The sequence below is a fragment of the Balearica regulorum genome, chromosome 2, assembly GCF_011004875.1.
Source record: "Balearica regulorum gibbericeps isolate bBalReg1 chromosome 2, bBalReg1.pri, whole genome shotgun sequence".
In the NCBI taxonomy this organism is placed as follows: Eukaryota; Metazoa; Chordata; class Aves; order Gruiformes; family Gruidae; genus Balearica; species Balearica regulorum.
Genome location: NC_046185.1, coordinates 48,483,993 through 48,504,826, shown reverse-complemented (window position 1 = coordinate 48,504,826; position 20,834 = coordinate 48,483,993).

Sequence of the window (20,834 nt, the reverse complement as noted above, 5' to 3'; positions counted from 1 at the left end):
GGAGATTGTAACCAGAAAAAAATGACAAGTTTAGGTTGTTTGTTTTTAAATGGAATTATTATACGAGGTTATAAAACAGAGATCTAAAACACTAAAGTATAGTCATAAATGTCATGACACAAACCACAGGAATTGTGGCTAGCATTATATTTTGAGGTGAAAAAGTGATTTATAGATGCTATATAAGCTAGCAGTGCTTTAAATGTAGTGATAAATTCTAGCTGCCACAGCAGACAACTCGTGGCTGTGCATGTCACATCTGGGTGGCCTTGGGAGCACGTGCAGGTTTGCAGAGTCCCATGTTCAAGCTGTTCAACAGATCTTCTGTGACAAAACCCAATCAATGCCTGAAGCACCGCACGTCCCTTGGGAAGAAGGTATGTTCTGTACGCTCTCCAGTGTGCCGTACCGGCCACCAGACACAGCCTACCCCTTCTAAGCAGGGATAGAGAATGAATTCGCAGAGGAAAGAGAGCTAAGACAAGGGCTAGGGAGCGTGCAAGCCCCGTTGCACCTTTGTTGAGGAAAGAGCTGGTTTAGGACTGCCCTGCAATTTTAGTCTTTCATTTCTGGAAAAGTGTAGTTTCTCTGCAATTACCCCAATTTGGCCTGGAGGTTGTAAATAGAAGTGGTTAATTAGAGCAAATTAAAACTCTAATCATGCAATCCTTATTAGTTTGTAGCATGGAAAAACTACTTTGCCAGCCCAGTTGCGAGCAAAAAGGAAAGAAATTTAGGTCACAGGAAATCATCATTTTTAGATATGAACTGCTCATAGGCACATCAGTCTCCATCTCCCATATTTCATGAATGTCAGTGGCCTCCCCAAACCTCCTAAACATTCAGAACTCAAAGTTCTTTCAGAATAAGATTTTGAAGAAATTTTGCATGACAGCATTTCTTCTTGGAACAAGTTTGCTCTACCTGTGAATCAAGTGAGCTTTAAATCTCCTATTAAATCCCACCTCCTTCAGCTAACCTTTTTGACCTCCTCTGTCTCTTTGCATCTATTCCTGTTCCTAATCCTTAAATTGTTAGTGTTGCAGTTGTTCAAAATAGGCTCCAAATTTCTCAGGGCGGGAACCTTGTCTAAATTTGTATTCATAAAGCACCATCCACGCAGTCTGCACCTGGGGCACTCCATGGACAGTAAATGATCGTGAATCTTCTTAATGAATAATAGATGTGTCTCAAACTCTTTTTTGGTGTATTTGTTCAAAAAAAAGACCAGATTTTAAATTTTACAATAAAAGTTATGATTGGAAAATAAACATTACTCATACTAAAGATATTTAAATGTTATTTTTTTATCAATAAGTGGAATTCAAATTTAATAACTGCAAGTGGTCTTCACTGTAATTACCATTTATTTTTCAAAAGCATTTATTTTTCTAATTGTGTTACCACTACCATAAAGTAAGGAGGTATTGTCATAAAAATGTCATATTTTTAAACATAATTTGAACTTCATAAGGACAGGAAGATATTTAAATCAAGTGTTTTGCCTGGGCCTACAGAAAAAAAAAAAAATACACCTATCGTTGTTTGTTGTATACCGTTATAACTCCACAAAATTTCAATGCAATTACTCTTGATTTGCACTCTGCTGTAAGCATGTCATGTTTTTACTCAGGAAATTGCTGCACCAAAGACTGCTGTAGGCTGTATGAGCTCGCTAGGAACGTGCCACTATATACCTGCCTTGTTCATATATACTTCCCTGGATCCATTCTTGGCCGCTATCAGAGAGAGGGGACTGGGCCAGCTGTGGTTTGATTTGGTGCAGTTGCTTTTACAGCCTTAGTTGTCTGTGGAGGACTTAAGCTCATCCTATAAGATGCAGGCCAAACAAGTAAAATTAAGGCAATACAACTGTTGTTTAATAATCATTCCTGATACTTTTGCAAGAACCAACACGATTTAGAAGACTTGTTTCCAAAGACAGAAGCCTGGAGATACTCTTTCAGTCTTATCTGACCTTCTGCAGCAAACCTCATTGGATTTGATTCTCATCTCACTTACGTTGTAAATGAGAAGCAAACTTCATGGAAATGAATGGAATGTCATAAAACTGGATTTTAAATTAGAATTGGGCCATAACACTGTTTAGAGGATTGTAACACTATTGACTTCAAAGACCTCTCTGTGACCTAAATTTGAAGATAAGGGGAACTTGGTTTATTGACTCCCATTGAGATTTTAGCTTCAAATTACTCAGAATTTAGCATTTTATTCTTACTTCTAATTCAGGTTTTAATGCAACCTAATTACAGTCCCATAAAGATGTGCAAAATATGATGAAAAGCAGAAAGGTGGATTCAGCTTGCAAATAGCAAGGGAAAGCCGTTTCTCCAGCGCTGTTAAAAGGCATACATCTCGTATTTCATGGGATTTACCAGATTGTACAGAGCTTGGCAAAGTTTATGTACCTTTGGTGAACATCTGCTATGAGCTGTAATCTGGGGACAACGTGGCTGCCAGAGCTCAATTTCCAATTTGTCCTGAGGCCTTCTTATGCTTACATATGCCCCACCTACAAATGTGCTTAACTAAAAGGCTAGTACTTATGAGTGACGTTCAGTCAGCATTTTCACACGATTAACTTGCCAATTAAAAATGGGCTTGGTACTGAGTTTAGAAGTTAACTTAGATACTCCTAGCTTGGGCAGAGAGTTGCTTTCAGGCAGGGTGAGGCCAAGTCTGATTTTGTAGGAGATGTCACGCCTGCTTGGAGAGAGACGCCGTGACTCGCCGGGGAGCTGGCGTGGCCTCGGCCGGAGCACTCGCTCCCTTTGGCTCTTTTCCCTGGATCGCAGCCAGAGGCAAAAGCACCACTGTGAGATAGGAGCGTGACTTTCATCCAGCCAGTGGCTGCTACTTTGCCCGGTGCCTCTTCCTTGTTTACTGTGGTTTCTTTCACGTCCTCGGTATTACTTTTATTACTCGGCATCACATAATTTGGGATACTCTACTACATAGGATGGTTTCAGAAAAAGTAATTTCCATCATCAGTTTAAATTCTTTAAAATAATTACTCTGTGCATAGCCTAATTACATGTTGTTTCCACTGTAAGAGGAAAACTATATGTGGAATTTTATGACTGTAGAGCACAAGAAGGAAGGTTTAGAGTGGTTTAAGTATATTACTTATATATATTTTACACTAAGAGAGAAGATAGAAGGTACCACAAAGATGCCTTTCCTCAAGGTGACATAGACAGAACAAAACAACAGCTGTTTGTCTTTGGAAATGTACCTCTGGGTTGGTTTTTTTGAGAGGAAAATGCTTATCTTGGAGATCAAAAGCATGAAAATATCTGGAAAATACATTGTTCAGATGTAGTGTTGCACATGGAAAATGTATACTTCAATTTGGAAACAAATTGCTTATTGAATGTATCTAATTATACATATGTATGTGACGTTATTCAATTTGTGCAAATAATTGTGACAACTGAATATAAATTAGATGCCTGTCATTTACACATACTGTGTCTGATATTTGGCTTATGTATTTACACAGTAACATGTGAGATGTTGTGACATAGGGGGTTACCTTCTTGACCTCCCCATGTAATAAACATGAAAACATTTGGATAATCAGAAAACAGAGCTTGATTATTTTAAACAATTGCAACAATTACTTTTGGTCTGTACTAATATTCTGAATTAGTCTGAATAATAATGAAGAAAATTATATTTCCCTATCACTGTCCAAATCAAATAGCAATACAAGTTCTCCCAGTGGCACTCACGTAGATATCGCTCGTCAACACCTCCTACTCTTCATGAGCACTTCAAGGGCCTTATCTTCTGTACAAGATGAAACTTGATTCATTTACATTTTCCTTTTCCAAAGAAACAAGTAGTAAAAGCCAGAAAATTTCCGAGACCTACATTTTTCACATGTTCCCTGTCACTGTCATTCATGCTCTCTTACTTAAGTAAGACATAAAAGCATATTTTCCAAAGGAAATAAATAACACTCTGAAGAAACTCCCCATATATTTGTCTCTGACCATCTCACTACCTTTGCTTTGTTTAGCAACATGCTCTAGAGTTCTTCACTATAGATAGCATGTTTTTTATCGTGCTATAGCATTTTCTACATTATTGGTGCTTTCGTAATACAAAAAACCAATAACGTTAATGAGAATCAAATATCACCCAACATATTCTAGTAGCTATTCCAACTAGTAATTTTATTGCTCTCATAGGTTTTGTTTGTTTTTTTTTCTCCAAAGATTACATGTTGTTTTTCTTAAACTGTGGAAGAGGTCCATACCATTGAGGCTTAAAGTACCTCTTTGGCTCCTGGGGGTAATTATTTATCTTCTGTTTAAATAGGATTTTCATTTTGCCTATCCTGCCCAAAAGTTTATTTGCCATTTTAAAATAATGCAAATAATTCGTAGAGATAGAGAGCTAACAGCAGCAAATAACCCTCAGTGTCAATTCATACAGATTAACTGGTTTAGATAGAAACAAAAATGAAAAAGTATATGTAAACCTGCTATGGTGAGGTGGGCTCCCTGCACATCAGACTTCTCAGCTCTGAAGTTCATGTGATGCTTTAAGCGAAAAACAAAGTCCTATAGTTTATTCTTTGTTGACAATGAAATTTAGCAGCTGAATTCTGTGTGTTCATTACTTGGACTCTGTTCACCAGTAAACTATAGAAGGCAAATGCACGCCGTCAAATGCAAGTTCGTCAGCTAGCGTCTATTAGCAGGTGTCTCTGAAGTGAGCAGCACTGTGCCTGGTGTGTCACTCAGCATAAGCATTTTACCAGCCTTCTTCAGCATAGCAGGATTTTTAAATTAATTGTAGAAGGCTGCATTAACCACCCCTTCATGCAGCCCCTTCCTCCTTCTGTCAGTATTTGTGGTGCTATCTTTCTTCAGACACTCTGAGTCCACAAAACACATTTGCTGACCAATGTCAATCATGCATGTTCGATTTGTGTATCCAATGACGTATCCACGGCTGAGCTGCCTTGAGTATTACATTGGTTTGAAAAACTATGTAATGATGTCTCAGAGACATAGCCTGATTAAGAACTATACTCAAATTGCCTCATATGTTTAACGTTTTTAGTTTTAAAACACTTAAAATATGAACCTTAGTCTTGCAAACCATCCTACACTAGCTACAGACCATTGGCTCACTCCAAAGGAGCACCAGTTGTACTCCTTCCATGAATAACAAATTTGGGTTTAAGATCATACAAACTTGACAACTAACTTTTGTTTTGAAAATATATTAGTAGGCCTGGAAATGAACAATAATGGGGTAAAAGCAGATCGCAATGAATTTAAGGTAATACAGGATAATAGTGATATATTTTCAGTGATTAAATAGCCTGATAAAACTATTGAATTATTTTTCTAAGAGCCAAAGAGTGCCAGGGATTTAATAAGAATGTAGTATCTGCTTGACATTCAGAAGACTGACACATTCAAGCAAATCTTTGTCCTCATTGTCTCCAGTCTGACTAAATGGCGATAAAATGATCAGCCCAGAGTTGACTTTCATAATATAAGGCTATAAAAGACCTTTGGAGGGTCACTGAGTCCAGCTCCTTGTTGTTGTAAGCAAAACGTCAGAGATGTCTTTTCTCCAAAGTTATCAAGTTCCCATCTCCTAATAATTAGATGTGTTGTTCGCTGTCCTTTAATTATAACCTGAGTGACACTGCAGAAAACTGATCCCTTCTTTGTTTACATTGCTTTAATTCATTGAAAAGTAGTACACCTTTGGGTGGAACATGCACAGGTTCCTGTCCTTCAGTTACTGTAATAATACTCTCCTATTACTTACTGTAACAAGATGTAGTTAGTGTGTATTACAAGACCATAGGATTTCTGCTATAATTTGTGGGAACAGTGTATGCTCAGCAATTAGGATATTTTTATATGAGGGCACTGATTCACTGTAATACACCTTTGTAAAGAAATACAAACAAGAATATGAAATAATTACTTTTTATTCTTAATATTAAATAATTTCTTCACAAATCACTGAAGCTTTTTAGAAGACAAAGCCAGAAAAATGTCCTTGACCCTTCCAGGTGAGAGGAAGGTGTTGCTCAGAGGATCTCTGTCACACAGATAGGCATGACAGTCCTTGAAGAACTTCAGTCCTCCTGGGCTAACATTAGGGAAAAGCAAGATTTAAGATATATAAGCAATTTTATTGTTTTTCCTCTGAAAATGTGTTTTTGACTGTGAGGGTAAATAGAGGTTGGAATTTAAGAAATCGGAGATTCCTAAAGGAAAGAAATATTTCTGATTTCAATGAGGCTGGCTTAGTAAGTGTGTTTTATCCCAAGGACTTGACTGGCCTGGAATAGCAGACTTGCCATCTTCGACTGTGTGATGGAAATGACATGAAGCCTGACAGCTGTGTGGTGCCTCAAAGTGACCAGAAGGGGACCAGAGGCAAAGATTTCGCATTTCTGGCTTCCATGATTTGGCGCTATTTCAGGGATCCTTCTAAAATCGAAATTCGATGATCTGGCTTGTCTCCAGTCGTTATCACTTTGTTTTGAATTTCCCTCTTCCTTTTCTCTTTACTCAGTCTTAGCTGAATCTGAGATGGAGGGGGAGTTTCCATCCCAGTATTAACTTTTTATACAATCAGCCACATTTATTCCTCATTTCAAACTTTCAGGCAGGTTTGGTCACCCAATTCCCTACTTTCCAAAGTCATCTTCTTGAATCGTTCTTGCTGTTTTCCTTTGTCTCAACATCATTCAATGGTTCTCTTTTCCACGGTATGTTAAACTCAGGCTCCTTCATTGCTAACATGATTTACCCACCCATTTGCAGGTCTGGTTCCCTTCAACCCCTCTTGCACACTTGCTCTGCTTCACTTAATCATCTGTCTCCTAATTGATCACTTCATCTCTTCATGCCACCTGTTACTGGAAAGATCTCTTACTCTTTTCCACCAAACCTCCCTCGCCGAGAGCAGGGCCCATCTCTGCCTTCAGATGATTCTTTCACCTTCTCTTTTCCCTCTATCCTACAAACCCCCAATTTCTCATAAACTAGTGCTTTCACTGGTCTGATTTGTGACTTTTAGAATAATGAAACATCCTTCTTGATTGAAAAAGAGACTTTGATGTTATAACTTTTGGTAGGAGATCATTTTTGATGGGCAATATATTTAACACAAAATAAGAGATCACTGTTGCTGGGGTTTATTTTCATGACAGCAGTTTTTTCTGCTTGACAGTTTGAGGCAGTGTGCTGTATTACAGCTGGTCCATTGTTTAATTTCCTTCAATTTTGTCATGATGGAAAACCACAGAAAATGGTGAGGTAATATAGAAAAAAATAATTATATTAGAAAATGTTGTTAATCAGATTTTTTTAATGTTTAAACATTCCATTTTCACAGACAGTGGAATATCCCTATCAGATAGAACTGCACATTAGTCTGTCACTGTGTCAGTTATCAAATATTATTGGTAAGGCTAAAAGAAAGGTTATTTTCTGAGCTGCACAGGATACTCAGTCTAAGATTAAAATCAGAAAGTAAAACTATTGCTGGATACATGTACTAATAGCGAAGCAAACCACCTGTATCTCAGAGATTGTGTGATGCATTTTTGTGGTTTATGCTATCATGAGAGTTGCTGGTGTACAAGTCTGCATGCAAGTTTAAGTAAGTAGGTTACAACCATCAAAATAAAGATACTCAGAAGCTAGCTGTTACTTTTTGATTCTCCTTCTTGTTAATTTATGTGATTCAATTGCAAATGGGCTGGATCTTAACTTATGCTTTCTTTATAGTTGGATAGTATGAGCGAACTACTAGCAAATAAAAGGCGCGTTAGGGAAGTGACTTGGTACCACAGCACAGTTTCTTTGGGCAGTGAACAGCCCTTCCCCTCCAGCACCTTCCAAAGAGGTCGATACACAGTGTTGTCCCATTTGTTGCCCTCTGGGGCAGTCAGGAGCCCCTGGTTAGTCCAGTCAGATTTTTTTTGGTACTTCCTACCGGGTCGTTTGGGGACCCATGCTATGTGGCCCGTTGACAGGGGAAGTGCCAGGAAGGAACTGCTGTTGAACGCATTGCAAAGTCTCGGAAAGCTCAGCTGACATCTAGTTTCACGTATTCCATTACTATTCAATAGATGTCCTTGTCTATTTGCTACTCTTAATTTTGAGTCACTGTTACTGAGAGAAATACTTCCCTCTTCCTCAAAGAAAGTAAGAAGCAAAGGAGGCATGAGGCCTTTGCCTTCATTTATGCAAAAGTGTCATAACTTTCCTGTTGACATCTGCGTGTTTTGCTGGCTGGATTCACATGTCCTTTACAAACCTGCTTAGTGTGGCAGTAAGCCCACACCAATAACCCACTTCTATTACTCAGAAAATGTCCACATATCCTTTTCCATCCCAAATCTCCAGAAAAAATATGAAATCATCAGATCAGAGAGATGATGTTAACCATGAGTTTAAAACTACTATCAATTTTGCAGTCTGTCTGAGCACTCAAATTTTCTGCTTACAACTGAAGGTTTTTTTCACCTGCCAGATAAGTAAAGCAAATCCACCAAAACCAAATAAATACTTCTTCATACAGTGTTTCATTGAAGTTTGTCAATGGCATACCCAAATTTTGAATATTTTATCATAAAATTGTCAAGTAAAACACATATTTAACTGTAATATTTCATGATTCAGACCTTGCTCAATTACAGAGTATATTTCATGAGATTTTCAAGCAGGCTAATAATGTAAAAGAGGTCCATATAAAAATTAACAATACTATCTGTATTACAAGTCAAATTCTTCAACCTATAATTCTCTGCCTTCCCAGTCCTTATTACATACTCTGTGCACTCCCTTTTGGTTTTAAATAGATGTGTATGGTTATAAGCAGATAATGACTTTTAAAAATATATTTTAGCACTTAATTGGTCAGGTTAGCACTTGTGATGGTCAGGTAATAAACAAAGAACATGAGAATAACTGTGCTGGATGAGACCAAGATGATGGATAAAACAGGATTCCAAGTGAAAAATTATAAAAACAGGGCAAGTGAATAGTGATACTTCTCCCAAGCATTGCAACAGACTGATTATTTGCAACTTGGGGGTAAATAAGCACTGAGTATTCTGTGACCTTATAGATTTTTCTTCCATTAACTTCTCCAGTTTGTCCTTCGACCTGTGTAAAATTTAACTGCCACAAAACCTTTTTGCAAGTAGTGCTTAACCTTAATACATATGGCATGAAAAAACACCTCATTTAGTTTGTTTTGAACAAGCCACCTATAGAATCATCTGATGTCACTACCTCTGCTATTGAGAGAGACAATGAACAACTGATGCCTATTCACCCTTCCCCTGCCACTCCCCATTTTTTATGACTTTATCATATATCCCCTCAATTGTCTGTTTTCCAAGCTGAAGTTTCCTAGCCTCAGTAATTGTTCCTCCCATGGAAGTCATTCATACCTTTGATCATCGTTATTGCTCTTCTCTGCATCTGCTACAGCGCTTCCATATCCTTTTTTTGAGGTGGCAGGATCGGGACTGCACAGAACATTCATTATATAGGGACAAAACAGAGCACCCTGATGATCAGAAGAAATACTTCTCAAATAATTTTAGTGTTTACATTTATTAAAACATTTAATTCTCTCAATTTCCTATTACAAGTCAGGATTTGAAATTCAAGATTGACTAATGAATACTGCTTTTGGCATAGCAAATTCAAGTTTGTTTTTAAGTGATACAGCTCCAGGCAAGCATATGTTTGCGAGCTGAGTTTGACTATGCTGAAACCAGACAACATAGATCCAGTTCTACCTTTGAATGTTTAGATAATAATGAGTCATGCTAATATAGGCTGTCTAGAACAGTTCAACTCTAGCTCACTAAATAATTTATTATAAAATATATTAAACAGGGGCATAGACACAAGTGAGTCATAGATGTTAATAGACCAAAGCAGTCCAACATATTAACAAGCAATGCAAGTGAGATGTGTCTTCCTACAGGTGTCCATGCTCTGGTGACAGCCCAGCTAAGGCCACTTGTCATATGGTATAAAAGTGCAAGGCATAAAGTGAAAGACCACGCCCTGAAAAAGGAAACCAGCTCTGTCCCTTTCTCATATTCTGCCACAGTTATTAAAAAAAATTGTTTAGTGGAATTTCATGCCAGACATCTGACAGGCCATTTATGAATGTAAACAGGGAATAAATTGGCCTGAATCAGCTCTTTCTGTATATAAGTGATGGGAGAATTCAACTCTATTTTTTATTGAGCTTGCTGTAGTTTTATTAAAATTATAACTTACAGGCTTATTTAATCATTTTTTTGGGTGCTATAATTATAATTCTGTTTCAGTTTTTTATTTACATAACAGATTTCTCCTATAAGCTACAATATTCTTTTAAATTTAAATATTTCATCAGGTTATTCTGGTACTTCAATCAATTTAGTCAATTCATTCTTGATCATAATGACCTGCTCAGCAGTACAGAGAAGTTTCAACAGATCAGCATGTCTTTCTTGAATAAAACCGATTGCTGCTTATATTTTACAAGAGTGTTTTTACTTTAGGCATTGTTGTGTTTCTTGGATTTATTATCTGATTGTTTTGCAAAATTAAAGCTATGGCAAGTTTGTTTTACTATTTTCCTTTAATTATGCATAAGTTGTAGTTCCATAAAAAAGCTTAAAATTCATTCAGGGAGTCCAAAGTGAATACATATTTTAATAAGCATTCATTTTTTCCTAGGCATTACTTAGAAAATTAAAGCAATGAGAAAAAATGTTGTCGGTTCAACATTATGACTGCAAATTTGAATAACGCAATGTAAAGATGCTTGAGGCTCACATTTCCTATCATATGAATTTCTAATTTGGAGTATTTGTGACTTTTGTCATATTGATGTGACAACTAAAATAATTCTCCCAACCTGTGCATTCAGCAAGAAATAAATTAATTAAACAATACAACAAAATCTTGAATTTCCTTGTATTAACCAGACACAACAATCTCAGTATAAAAGACCGTATTGCTGTGCCTGAGAAAACCTTACCAAATTTGCACATTTCTTCAAAAATATCTAGAGTCAACTAATAAGTTTTCTCATAAAAGTTTAATGAAAAAATACCAAAAGACTCTTGAAATCACTCTGAAACTCCAGAATAGATTATCACTTATGATTTTTAAATGTGTAATGGAGATTTATACATCTTCTATGCAGTAGTTTCTTGCTGAACAGGTTTGTGTTGCCATGAGTACTCCACCCATGCATATATGAAAGATTAGCAATGAAAAGATTGTTGAAAAACACAAGCTAGGAATGAACAAGAAAGTGTATGTCATACAAGTCCACTTTGCTTTGGGAGGCAACAATGGAAAATGCTCTCACTGAATCAGCAAAAAAAGCACTGAATGTTTCCCATGTGCTTTGAGGATGGGGTTGGTGTTATACTGAGTTCAGTAGTCACAATACACTCCTCTCAAGCATGTCTGGCCTTCCAAGGTAGGCACAAATTTGACTAAAAGGAGTCAGGATTATGTTGACTTCCCAGCTCGCATACAAGTTGCATCTGTTTAGAGAACGCAAATAGCACTGCAGTAAGAGGAGCTGCTGAATGTGTTGCAAGCAGATTTTGCAAGATAGGGGAATCGTGCTGGAATAGCCTGCGATAAGGCAGGAACAGCAGAGGGCTGTTCCCAGGGAAGAGCTGATAACAGCTGCTAGCTGCATGTGACACATGGGGTCAACAAAGAGAGAGGCCGCCTCGACGTGCTCCAAAACCTGAGACATCACCACAAGGTGACAGGCCGAGAGGGGGGCCAAAAGGGTGAGCAAGCCTTTACTCAGCACATGTGACTTGACAGGTCTCAACAGGCTGTAGATGAATCCTTCAAAACTGTAATTCATTGTTAAGGGATGAACAAGTGATAATGAATGTATGGGAGATACCATGTTGAAATCACATATCTTTTCCTTGCAATCAGTTCGCTGCAGTGTGGCCCAGGTAAGGGCTAACCACAGTCCAGGTTTATCTAGTGAATGACTAGACATCATCTCTCGAAGTTACCCAGCTGTGTATAATATGAGGGCCATTAGGATATTTACAATTAAATCTGTAGCACAGAAGCACAGCAATAATTATATGATATACTGATATTGCACATAGGGCCCAGTGCCAAAGTTATGTTTCACGCAGTCCAGCTATGATCATCCAATAGCAGGAATATGAGAGGTCCCAGCACCACGACAGAAGAATATAAAAGATGAGCTGAAGTGGGGCAATAAAAAAGCTTCTTCAAAGGTCTGTAACCTGCAGTGTAGCCCCCACATTTACGCATCTCTGTTCTGTGTCATAGCTGAGGTGACAGCACTGTGATGTCTACTGGAAGTAAACCAGAGCTGATCAGGCCTTTGAACTGTTCTACCCCGTGAAGCTGGCCTGTGGGAAACTGATTTTTTTATCAAGAGTTAATGATTTAATGATGCCTTTTAATTACAAAAGTAAAATTTTGTTCTATAAAATATTTAACTTTACTGTGCTCCTTTTTGTTTTCCTCTATTACACTATAGAGATTGATCATCGCCCATCTTACTCTGCCATTACTGCTTCAAGGAGGGATCATTTCAGGTAACAGCAAAGATTCCTATAGTCAGCAATCATGGCAATTTATATGAAACTAAATAGAAGACCTTTCCTGCCTTCCGGTTGATATAGCTAGTGCACAATCTGTAATAAAGCTTTTAGTCAAATGAGGCTCAACTAACTCTCTCATTAGAAAGGAGCACTTGATGAGTGAAGTTCATTTGCTTTTTCTTTACTTTGTGATCTGTGTTGGCTAAATCCTTGAGACTCCATGGGCCCTGAGCCCTCTGTTCCACTCTTTCATTCATAGTCTCCATGAAAGTACCTCCCACCTCAGGACACGCTCTGTCGATGGAGAACTCTGGCTAGTGTGACGCGGGGATGTGACTCTGTGCCACTGCAGTCAGTGTGGGTTCAGCAGCTGACTTCAGCAGAGTTAGGAACAGTTCCTAACTACTAGAAGAAAGATGCTTATGTAACACAAGTTGTGTAAAGGGTGCTAACGGCCATTTTTTAGCCATTTCACCAGCAATAGACCACACAGTCCTTAAACTCAATGCCGAAACTTCCCGTAGCATGTAAGGGCAAAGCTTAAGATCTTATGTGAGGATCCTGAAGAACTAGGGAGCAACCTAAACTGCCTACTCAGCAGTATTCAGGAGGGAAACTTAGTGGTTAACCCATGGCTGTAAAGAGGATAAAGAAGCCATCTATTTGCTATTTGAATCTCCTGTTTGGGTTGGATGCTTAAATCAGTCCTTTCTCATAAAACATGGGAAGACAGAGTTTAATCCAGCTGTCTGTAGCACTCAGGCTGTAGTACTTACTCTGCTTATGGGGCATATGCTTTTAAATTCATCTTCTACCTCATTTCTGCACTACTCATGGGAATGCCCAAGATTATTAGGTATTAACCGTCTGCAGTGAGAAGTTAAGAACGGCTCACAACAGGAGCCTGTTGGTTTTCCACTAGGCTGGGATTTGGGAGGCTCAGCTTTGAATCCCAATTGCAAAGAACACAATTTAACATCTTTAATGTTTATTGATAAATGAGGACTATGCACTCCTCTGCCAAATCTGTGGTTTGTGTGCCAAGAAATCTCTTACAGGGACCTGAAATAGGACCTCACAGAGACACCCTAGGGTTTCTCAGGGCTGGATCTTGTCCTAATAACTTGCCTTTCCATATCCAGACTAGCATTTCTCAAACCCCAGTGACAATGGCAGTGGTGCAAACAACTTTCCATCACATATATTCTTAGATTTGAAACACTGCAGGCTGAATACTTTAAAAATATTGACCTATGTACCATCATTTATTTTTACTAAGTGATTTCCAGTGCCCTGTGGCTATCAAGGCTCTTGCACTGTTGCTGCTGCTTCGCACACTGCTGGATAAACACAGACCTCAGCAGGAGTGCTTACAGTGTAATCTGAACCACGGTGCAGCTAAACAGTATGAGGAAAAGAAAGCAATAACACAGCTATGCTGTTTCTGCTGTTCGAGTTAATGTGTCGAGCCTGGTGGAAAGCAACGAGCAAGAGGAGAGAAGGGGAAGGATGGTGACAATGAGAAAATGTGTTCCTAGTGTCATTTTGCTAGCTATCATATGGCTCAGCATGATCAGTACTTCTAAGGGATTTGAAATCTCTGAATCTTCTTTTGTTTTCTATTCCATCATGTCTTTATGAGCATGTAGTCCTGTCCCTAGAGGAAAACCCTGCACTGATTACAGCTCATGTGTCAGCTGAGACACTGTCCAGGACTTCTGAAATTACTGTCTAAACCCTAGGGAGCTTCCTCTGGAGAGAAGATTCTTCCAGTGTGTTTCCCCATACCTCCAGGAGAACTCAGGCCTGACCTTAGCAATTCATATAAACAGGACATATGGAAATGTGTGCCTTTTTAACCTTTTGCCCTCCAGTGCACGATGTAACGAATGCCATGAGAAGGATGGATTTGTCTACGTTGAAACTTGCAATTGACCCTGAAGGGCAGGTTTCACTTGGGCCAAGCCACATGAACTGCCTTTCCCTGTCTCTATCTTATCTAGAAAGCAGTCTCATCTCCTCTTCTCAGCTTTGCTCCTCATGGAAAATAGAAACAGCAGTGGGTGTATGTATAGAAGCAAAGGGAGTGAAGAAGTCTGGGAAAGAAAGTGATGGATTGCTGAGGGTGGACTTCCTGGTTTAGGTGTGTCCTTGCAGTGATTTGTACGAGCCCTGCGGGATACAGCTGAGCAAGGACAACAGACAAATTTATTGGTGCTTCTGAGCTCAGACTGGACGGCTGTTAGAGTGAGAGGGAGGAGAACAAGCTGATGGTTTTAATTAATACAGGTACATATAGCAAATCTGTGTTTGAGAATTGATCAGAAGTGTCAGTAAAAACTTCTTTTTGCTGGTCATATGAAATATGGGATTCCTTAGGAAGAATTTATTTTCCGTCCTCCCCTCCTTCTATCTGTTGATCAATTATTTATCAATAAATTTCAAACATCTACACATATTTAGTACTATTATTTAGTATGTTTTTATGGTCTGTTTTCATTCAGCTGAATCTGGAATCAGTATGCTTGGTATTAATGCTTTTAGATAAAGTTCCACTCTAGATACACTGACAAGTTACTTACAGCTACAGCCAGAAAAGGAGGTAGGGAAATAGATACTGTAGGTCTACGCAGGATCTCCAAAGCCTCCGTCACTTGCTGTCTCCACTGATGGTAGCTGCATTCCTCCATCATTACATTACCACCAGTAAAGACCCATCGGCACCTACAAGTCTGATGCGAGGACTGCCTGTAATGCCACTGAGCTTTGGTCATACCTGTGCCTCCCATTGTGTTTGCCAAACTGGGAATGTGGATCCAGGGATGGCTTTAGGCTTAGGCAAAACAGGAAACCCTCTATGACCAAGTAATCCCAGAGCCGGTGGAGGCACTACTGTGGCAGTGGCTTTACGTGGGTGCCAGGGGAAGGGCATCAGCTTTTTCAGCAGTTGGTATGGCTCAAGTGGCCAATCCCTTCCTTTTGCTTGGAGCATTTCAGATTGCTGCTCCAGCTGACCTGATGATAGCTCAAAAGGAGAGCAATTGCCTGTCTCTTTTCCTCAGGAGCCATTAAGCTTTAACTCCTGAATTCCAGGATCCTTTTCCAGCTTCTCTGTGGGTAAGAAAGAGACACAGAGATTCCAACAAAATATATTAGTCACAAGTACATCAGAAACATTGAAAAATTCAGTCTCTATAGGGAAATACAGATAGCAATTAAGAACCAGTTAGAAGATCATGTGACATTTATGGAGGGTATCAGTAATAAGCAAAGGACCTGTAAAGGAATGGTAAGAAGAACAGCAGAAGAAACTCTACAACTAACTCTGTGGATGAAGAATATCATAGAAAAGTGCTTTCACTGTGTGATAGGATCATTTTACCTTTGGAGTCCTTTTTGTACTTTTAGACAAACAGGAGGCCAAGAGTCTGGTAATGTTCCCTATGACTTGGTAAAGATGGAGCAGATAGTAATATTCATTGATATATAAGAGACAACAAACAGTGCCTTGAGCATGCAACTGAGATGAAAAAAGACAGACCAGCTAAATGATTTTGGTGGATTTCAAGCTCATTGCCACATGGAGAGAAGACTGAGGATAGTATTGAGATCAAAGGGCTTTAGATTATTACCAGTGTTGAATAAAATTGTCCTTCCCAGAAAGAGGTCTGGGGGAAGGTAAGTTGGAGAGCAACCAATGTCTCATGTTTCTAGAGCAAAGAACATACTGCCAGAAATAATCTTTATTTTTAATTTCTCACAGATCTTAACAGTACAAAAGTGAGACTCTATGTACTTACTACCAAATGGTTTACCCTGTATCATGTATTGTACATTTTTATTTATGATATTCTACATATAATTGAAAAAAAGCAAGTTTTCATGTGTTCTAAATGCCTGGTGTTACATATATTTGTCTTACATACCCTTTTCTTCTTTGTACCCTAAACAAATATAACTCTAAAGACATCACATATGTTGCTATAGAATAAGCAATAGTGTGTTCATTTTAAAAAAATAAGTTTTACTTATACTACTATTTTTTGACAAAAAATAAATCATTATTCTGGAATTACTCAGCTATTTAATTTTAAATGAAAGAACATTTGTCTTTTTTTCTCACCTCTTCTATGGACAATAAATATTTCTGAATGTATGTAGACATATAAATATTTAGAAGGACATATATTACAAAATTAGCTGAAGGTTTATTTTAGCATTTCCTCAGTTGTGAATGAAACCTGATTTCCAGAAGACTATTGTTTGTTCAAAGTTGGGGAAAACATGATGATGCCCTTGAAAAAATTCACATTGCAAGCAAAAAAAGTGGGAAAAATAAACAGAATTTTTATATTAATATCAAGACATAAGTTTAATGAAGTTTCTTTTAATAGAGAAAGAACTTGTATTTGTTTCTTACATGGAAAGGTGATAGTCTCTTTTACAGTAGGATTGATTAAAGCAACACTTGAAAAAAATCTGAAGTGAGAACTCACTAAACTTATTAAGAAAATAAAATATTAAAATAAATTACATTAAAATGAATAATTGAGGTAGATATGTTAAAGAAACTATATCACTGACTATATCTGACTTGCAGATAATAGTCCAATTTGCAATTAGCTCCCCTTGGGCCAGTCTGTTTGACAGTCAAAACCACATATGCCTGTGAACGTATTATGAGAAAACAATGTGTCTGTCCCAATATTATCTTTAAACGGAGCAATAGCAATTAATTTCATTCCTTTGCCATGAGTTGTACCATGAAAATTTTCATTCCACATACATAGCTGATTTTTTATACTTTTTCTGCTCCATTCACTGCTGCTGCTTTCAATGCAAGATCATTTTGGAAGATTGCTGTATGTTCATTAGTGCAATATTTACTTCACATGTTTCTTTGGGGAGAACATGCTTTTTATTATTTTTGCTGGGGCATTTATGTTTAATAACTACTGATAATACAGCAGCGCACTCTCTAAAATGTCTCTTCCCATTTAATGCTTTGCAGTGTCTCCACAGTTGTTTAACAGGGTAAGTTTGCTAACTCTTACAAGGCATTGAAGCATTTGGGACAGTCTTCTAGCTCCTGTTTGCATGCACGCAAACACTCAAAACAGTCAGTGCTTTTGCATAGTCGAGGTCATACATCCTTACGGGATGACCTTGTTATTTCTGTTTTTTCCGTGGCTTATTTGAGTTTCCTGCTGTTTTTATAGGCAAACTTAAAGACTAGTGTCACAGTCCTTGTTCTGGACCCCATCTGTCCAGCTTGGGTGATCACAGTGTCGTGCTTGCACCACCACTGCCATTGGAGTAGCTGCAGGACCATGGGAATACATGGGCTTTTCCACCACATCAAGGTCAATCACTCACTAATTGTTTGTGTTTTCTTGTTTTGGGAGAGTTTTGTTGTTGTTTCTATTATCAGCAAGTTATTTTTGAACTTGAACAGCTTACTATTAAATCTCATGGGTAGATCACAGAAAAGTCACTCATAGCTATTTATATAATAAATGTATACATTGGAGGGGCAGATAGGCATAGAATAGTATAAGCAAATGCGCTGTGCAGACAGAGTGAGATGTGTGCATACCACAGCGGGTTGTATTGGAAAAGAAGCAGAGGGCCCAAGGGGTGATAAACATCAAGAAATACTGCATGTTTTCTGACTTGTGTGTTCCTGGGCCCCAAATAAGTTATCAGTGGATCAGGTTAGTTTGCTTGTTTCATTTTTGTACCCAAGCAGATGAAATAAAGAGGGCAACTATTTTGAACAAAGAAAGAATGGTTAAAAATGCATTGTTCATGAAAGGAGAGTGAAAGCGGTCCTAAAGACAGACATTACTGGATCTTCTGCACATAGTCATACTGATAGTTGTGATACTGATTGATGGACAGTAATTAAAGTCAATATGAGGTTACTTACTGTTTTGTGGATGCTTGTACATAAACGGCGTCCTCTTCCTGAAACTTCCTTGAAACATCTCACAAGGTAGGAATGCCTGTAGCCAGTTCTGCAGGGAGGGAAACCAAGGTACAGAGCTGTGAAGTGGCTTGTCTGAGGATGTGGACACTGCTGGAAGGGCCCAGAAAGTGATTCAGATCAACCGAGTCCTAGTACAGCCTTCAGCTTTTTGTCTTTCTTAAAATATTGGATCAAGATTAACTCAAGCCAAATGATTTGACTGTGGTTTATATTACAATCATCATTAAAACTTATTTTTTTGGAGAATGCCACAAGGAGAAGCCTCACTGTAGAGTTTGCTGGGGAGCTGGAACATTAGCTGGGATACTGAGGAAAGCATTTAAAAAACCAGCATCAAGGAAATAGTGGTATGGTTTTATAGTCAGCATCCTTTCTGTGGCTTAATTCTCCACCCCCGGTATGCAGTGCTGTCACTTCAGGAAAAGCTATCCCTCCTTTTGGGACGGTCAGGCATGTCCCATTTGTGGCTGTATTGCGGTTCAATTCCCAGGGTTGCTCTACCAAAAGACCAGCAACAAAGTGATGTTGCTGTGGCGGTTGCTGTATGCCCAAAAGCCCTGGAAAAGGGAAAAAGCAAAGGGGTAGTTGCTGCTGGGGCAGCTCCCTCTTGGGCCCAGCTGCAGATTGGGTCCTGCCTTGTCCGATGATGGGGTAAGGTGGCTTGTAGGAAACCACTGCGCTCCCCACCAGGAGCTAGTCAGAGCACCCAGATCCTTCACCTCCCTCACGTGTGTGTTCAACGCAGTGTGGGTTTGGTACGGTTTGCAGGGCCAGGAAAACTGGCTACCAGAGCTTGAGTTCCTGCTGAGCCTTGGAGTCACCGCTGGTGAGGGAGCCAAATGGTCCCACTTCAAGGCACGAGAGAGCATGCCGAGCCTGCCCGCATTCAAACCAGGAATGGAAACAGGGAATTTGTTTTCTTTTATTCCTTTCACCTCCCAGCCCATCCTCTGATGAAGCAGGAAGGAAGGGATACAAAATATTAATTCTCTGGGGTTGTGATCGCAATCCTAAAACTTAGTGTCTGCAAGCAACCTTGCTTAGAAGCAGATCTAGAATTAACCAATCTATTTTGCACATATTCCAGATGCTTTACACAAACTCTATTTTTACATTTATTCAGTGTGAATCTGCTTGAGATATATGAAATTGTATGTATGACCAGGAAACTTGTAAAAGTAACTAAATAATGTAACACACATAACATTCCAGGGAACTCTGTACTGTGCAATAGAGCAGAAATCCCTGGACTAGTACTGAGTTAGTACCGTTAACTGCATCAGTGGCACGTTGTATTCAGACTAATTAGCTGAAAAGGTGCTATGCCATTTCAAAACCTTACCTAGTGTTTCTTCATGGTGCTATTACATGCCTAAGAACACATGCATTAACTCAGCTATCAATACACACACTGCGTGGCATCATATAGATTTATCCTAAGTAGGTTTGGTTTTAAAATTTTAAACAAGCAGTGTCCTTGTGCTGAAAAGACTTTGTGGAACATTCTGCTCCAAAGCAGTATTGGCTTCTATCAGGATTGATTCATTATTCTGTAGCCTAGGTACAGAATACTTTAAACAATTTGCCTCAGTAATTATTTCTGATGTCAGATGACAGGCATTTCAGGTGTCCTATTTTCACCATGTAAGGAGAATGCTGAGAAGCAAGATTTTGGCCTTTTGGAAGAACTGTGCAATTATTTTTTACTTATGAATAAAGCAGTACTGATGACAAGATAGTAGATGTTTTTTGAAATGTTTGTCTGAATGTCAAATGTGACATTGTTTTGATTTCTGTTTCATTTCTATATTTGCCAAGGATGATAAATTCATCCAACTCAGATTATCCAACTTAGGTCACTTCAACTAAAAGAACTTTGGTTCCAAGGTGCTATAGAGCTGCAAAGTTTTGTTTGTTCGTTTTTTACACAAACTTTTTGTTTGAAACAATAAATTGTCCCTGCCCTTCCTCTTCATTGTAACCTTTCCTGATCTATCCATTCCTTCTTCAACCACTAATAAATATTTGAATCACTGCGATTCTTTAATGGCTTCCATTAACTTTGGGCCCCAAAGTGAAGGATGAAGGAATGGACTTACATCAGCACAATGATTTGGGTGGAAGTAAGGCAGCAGGGACTTCTGGGTTACCTTGCAGCTCAGCTACACAACCACACCAGCTGTACCCCAAATGGGA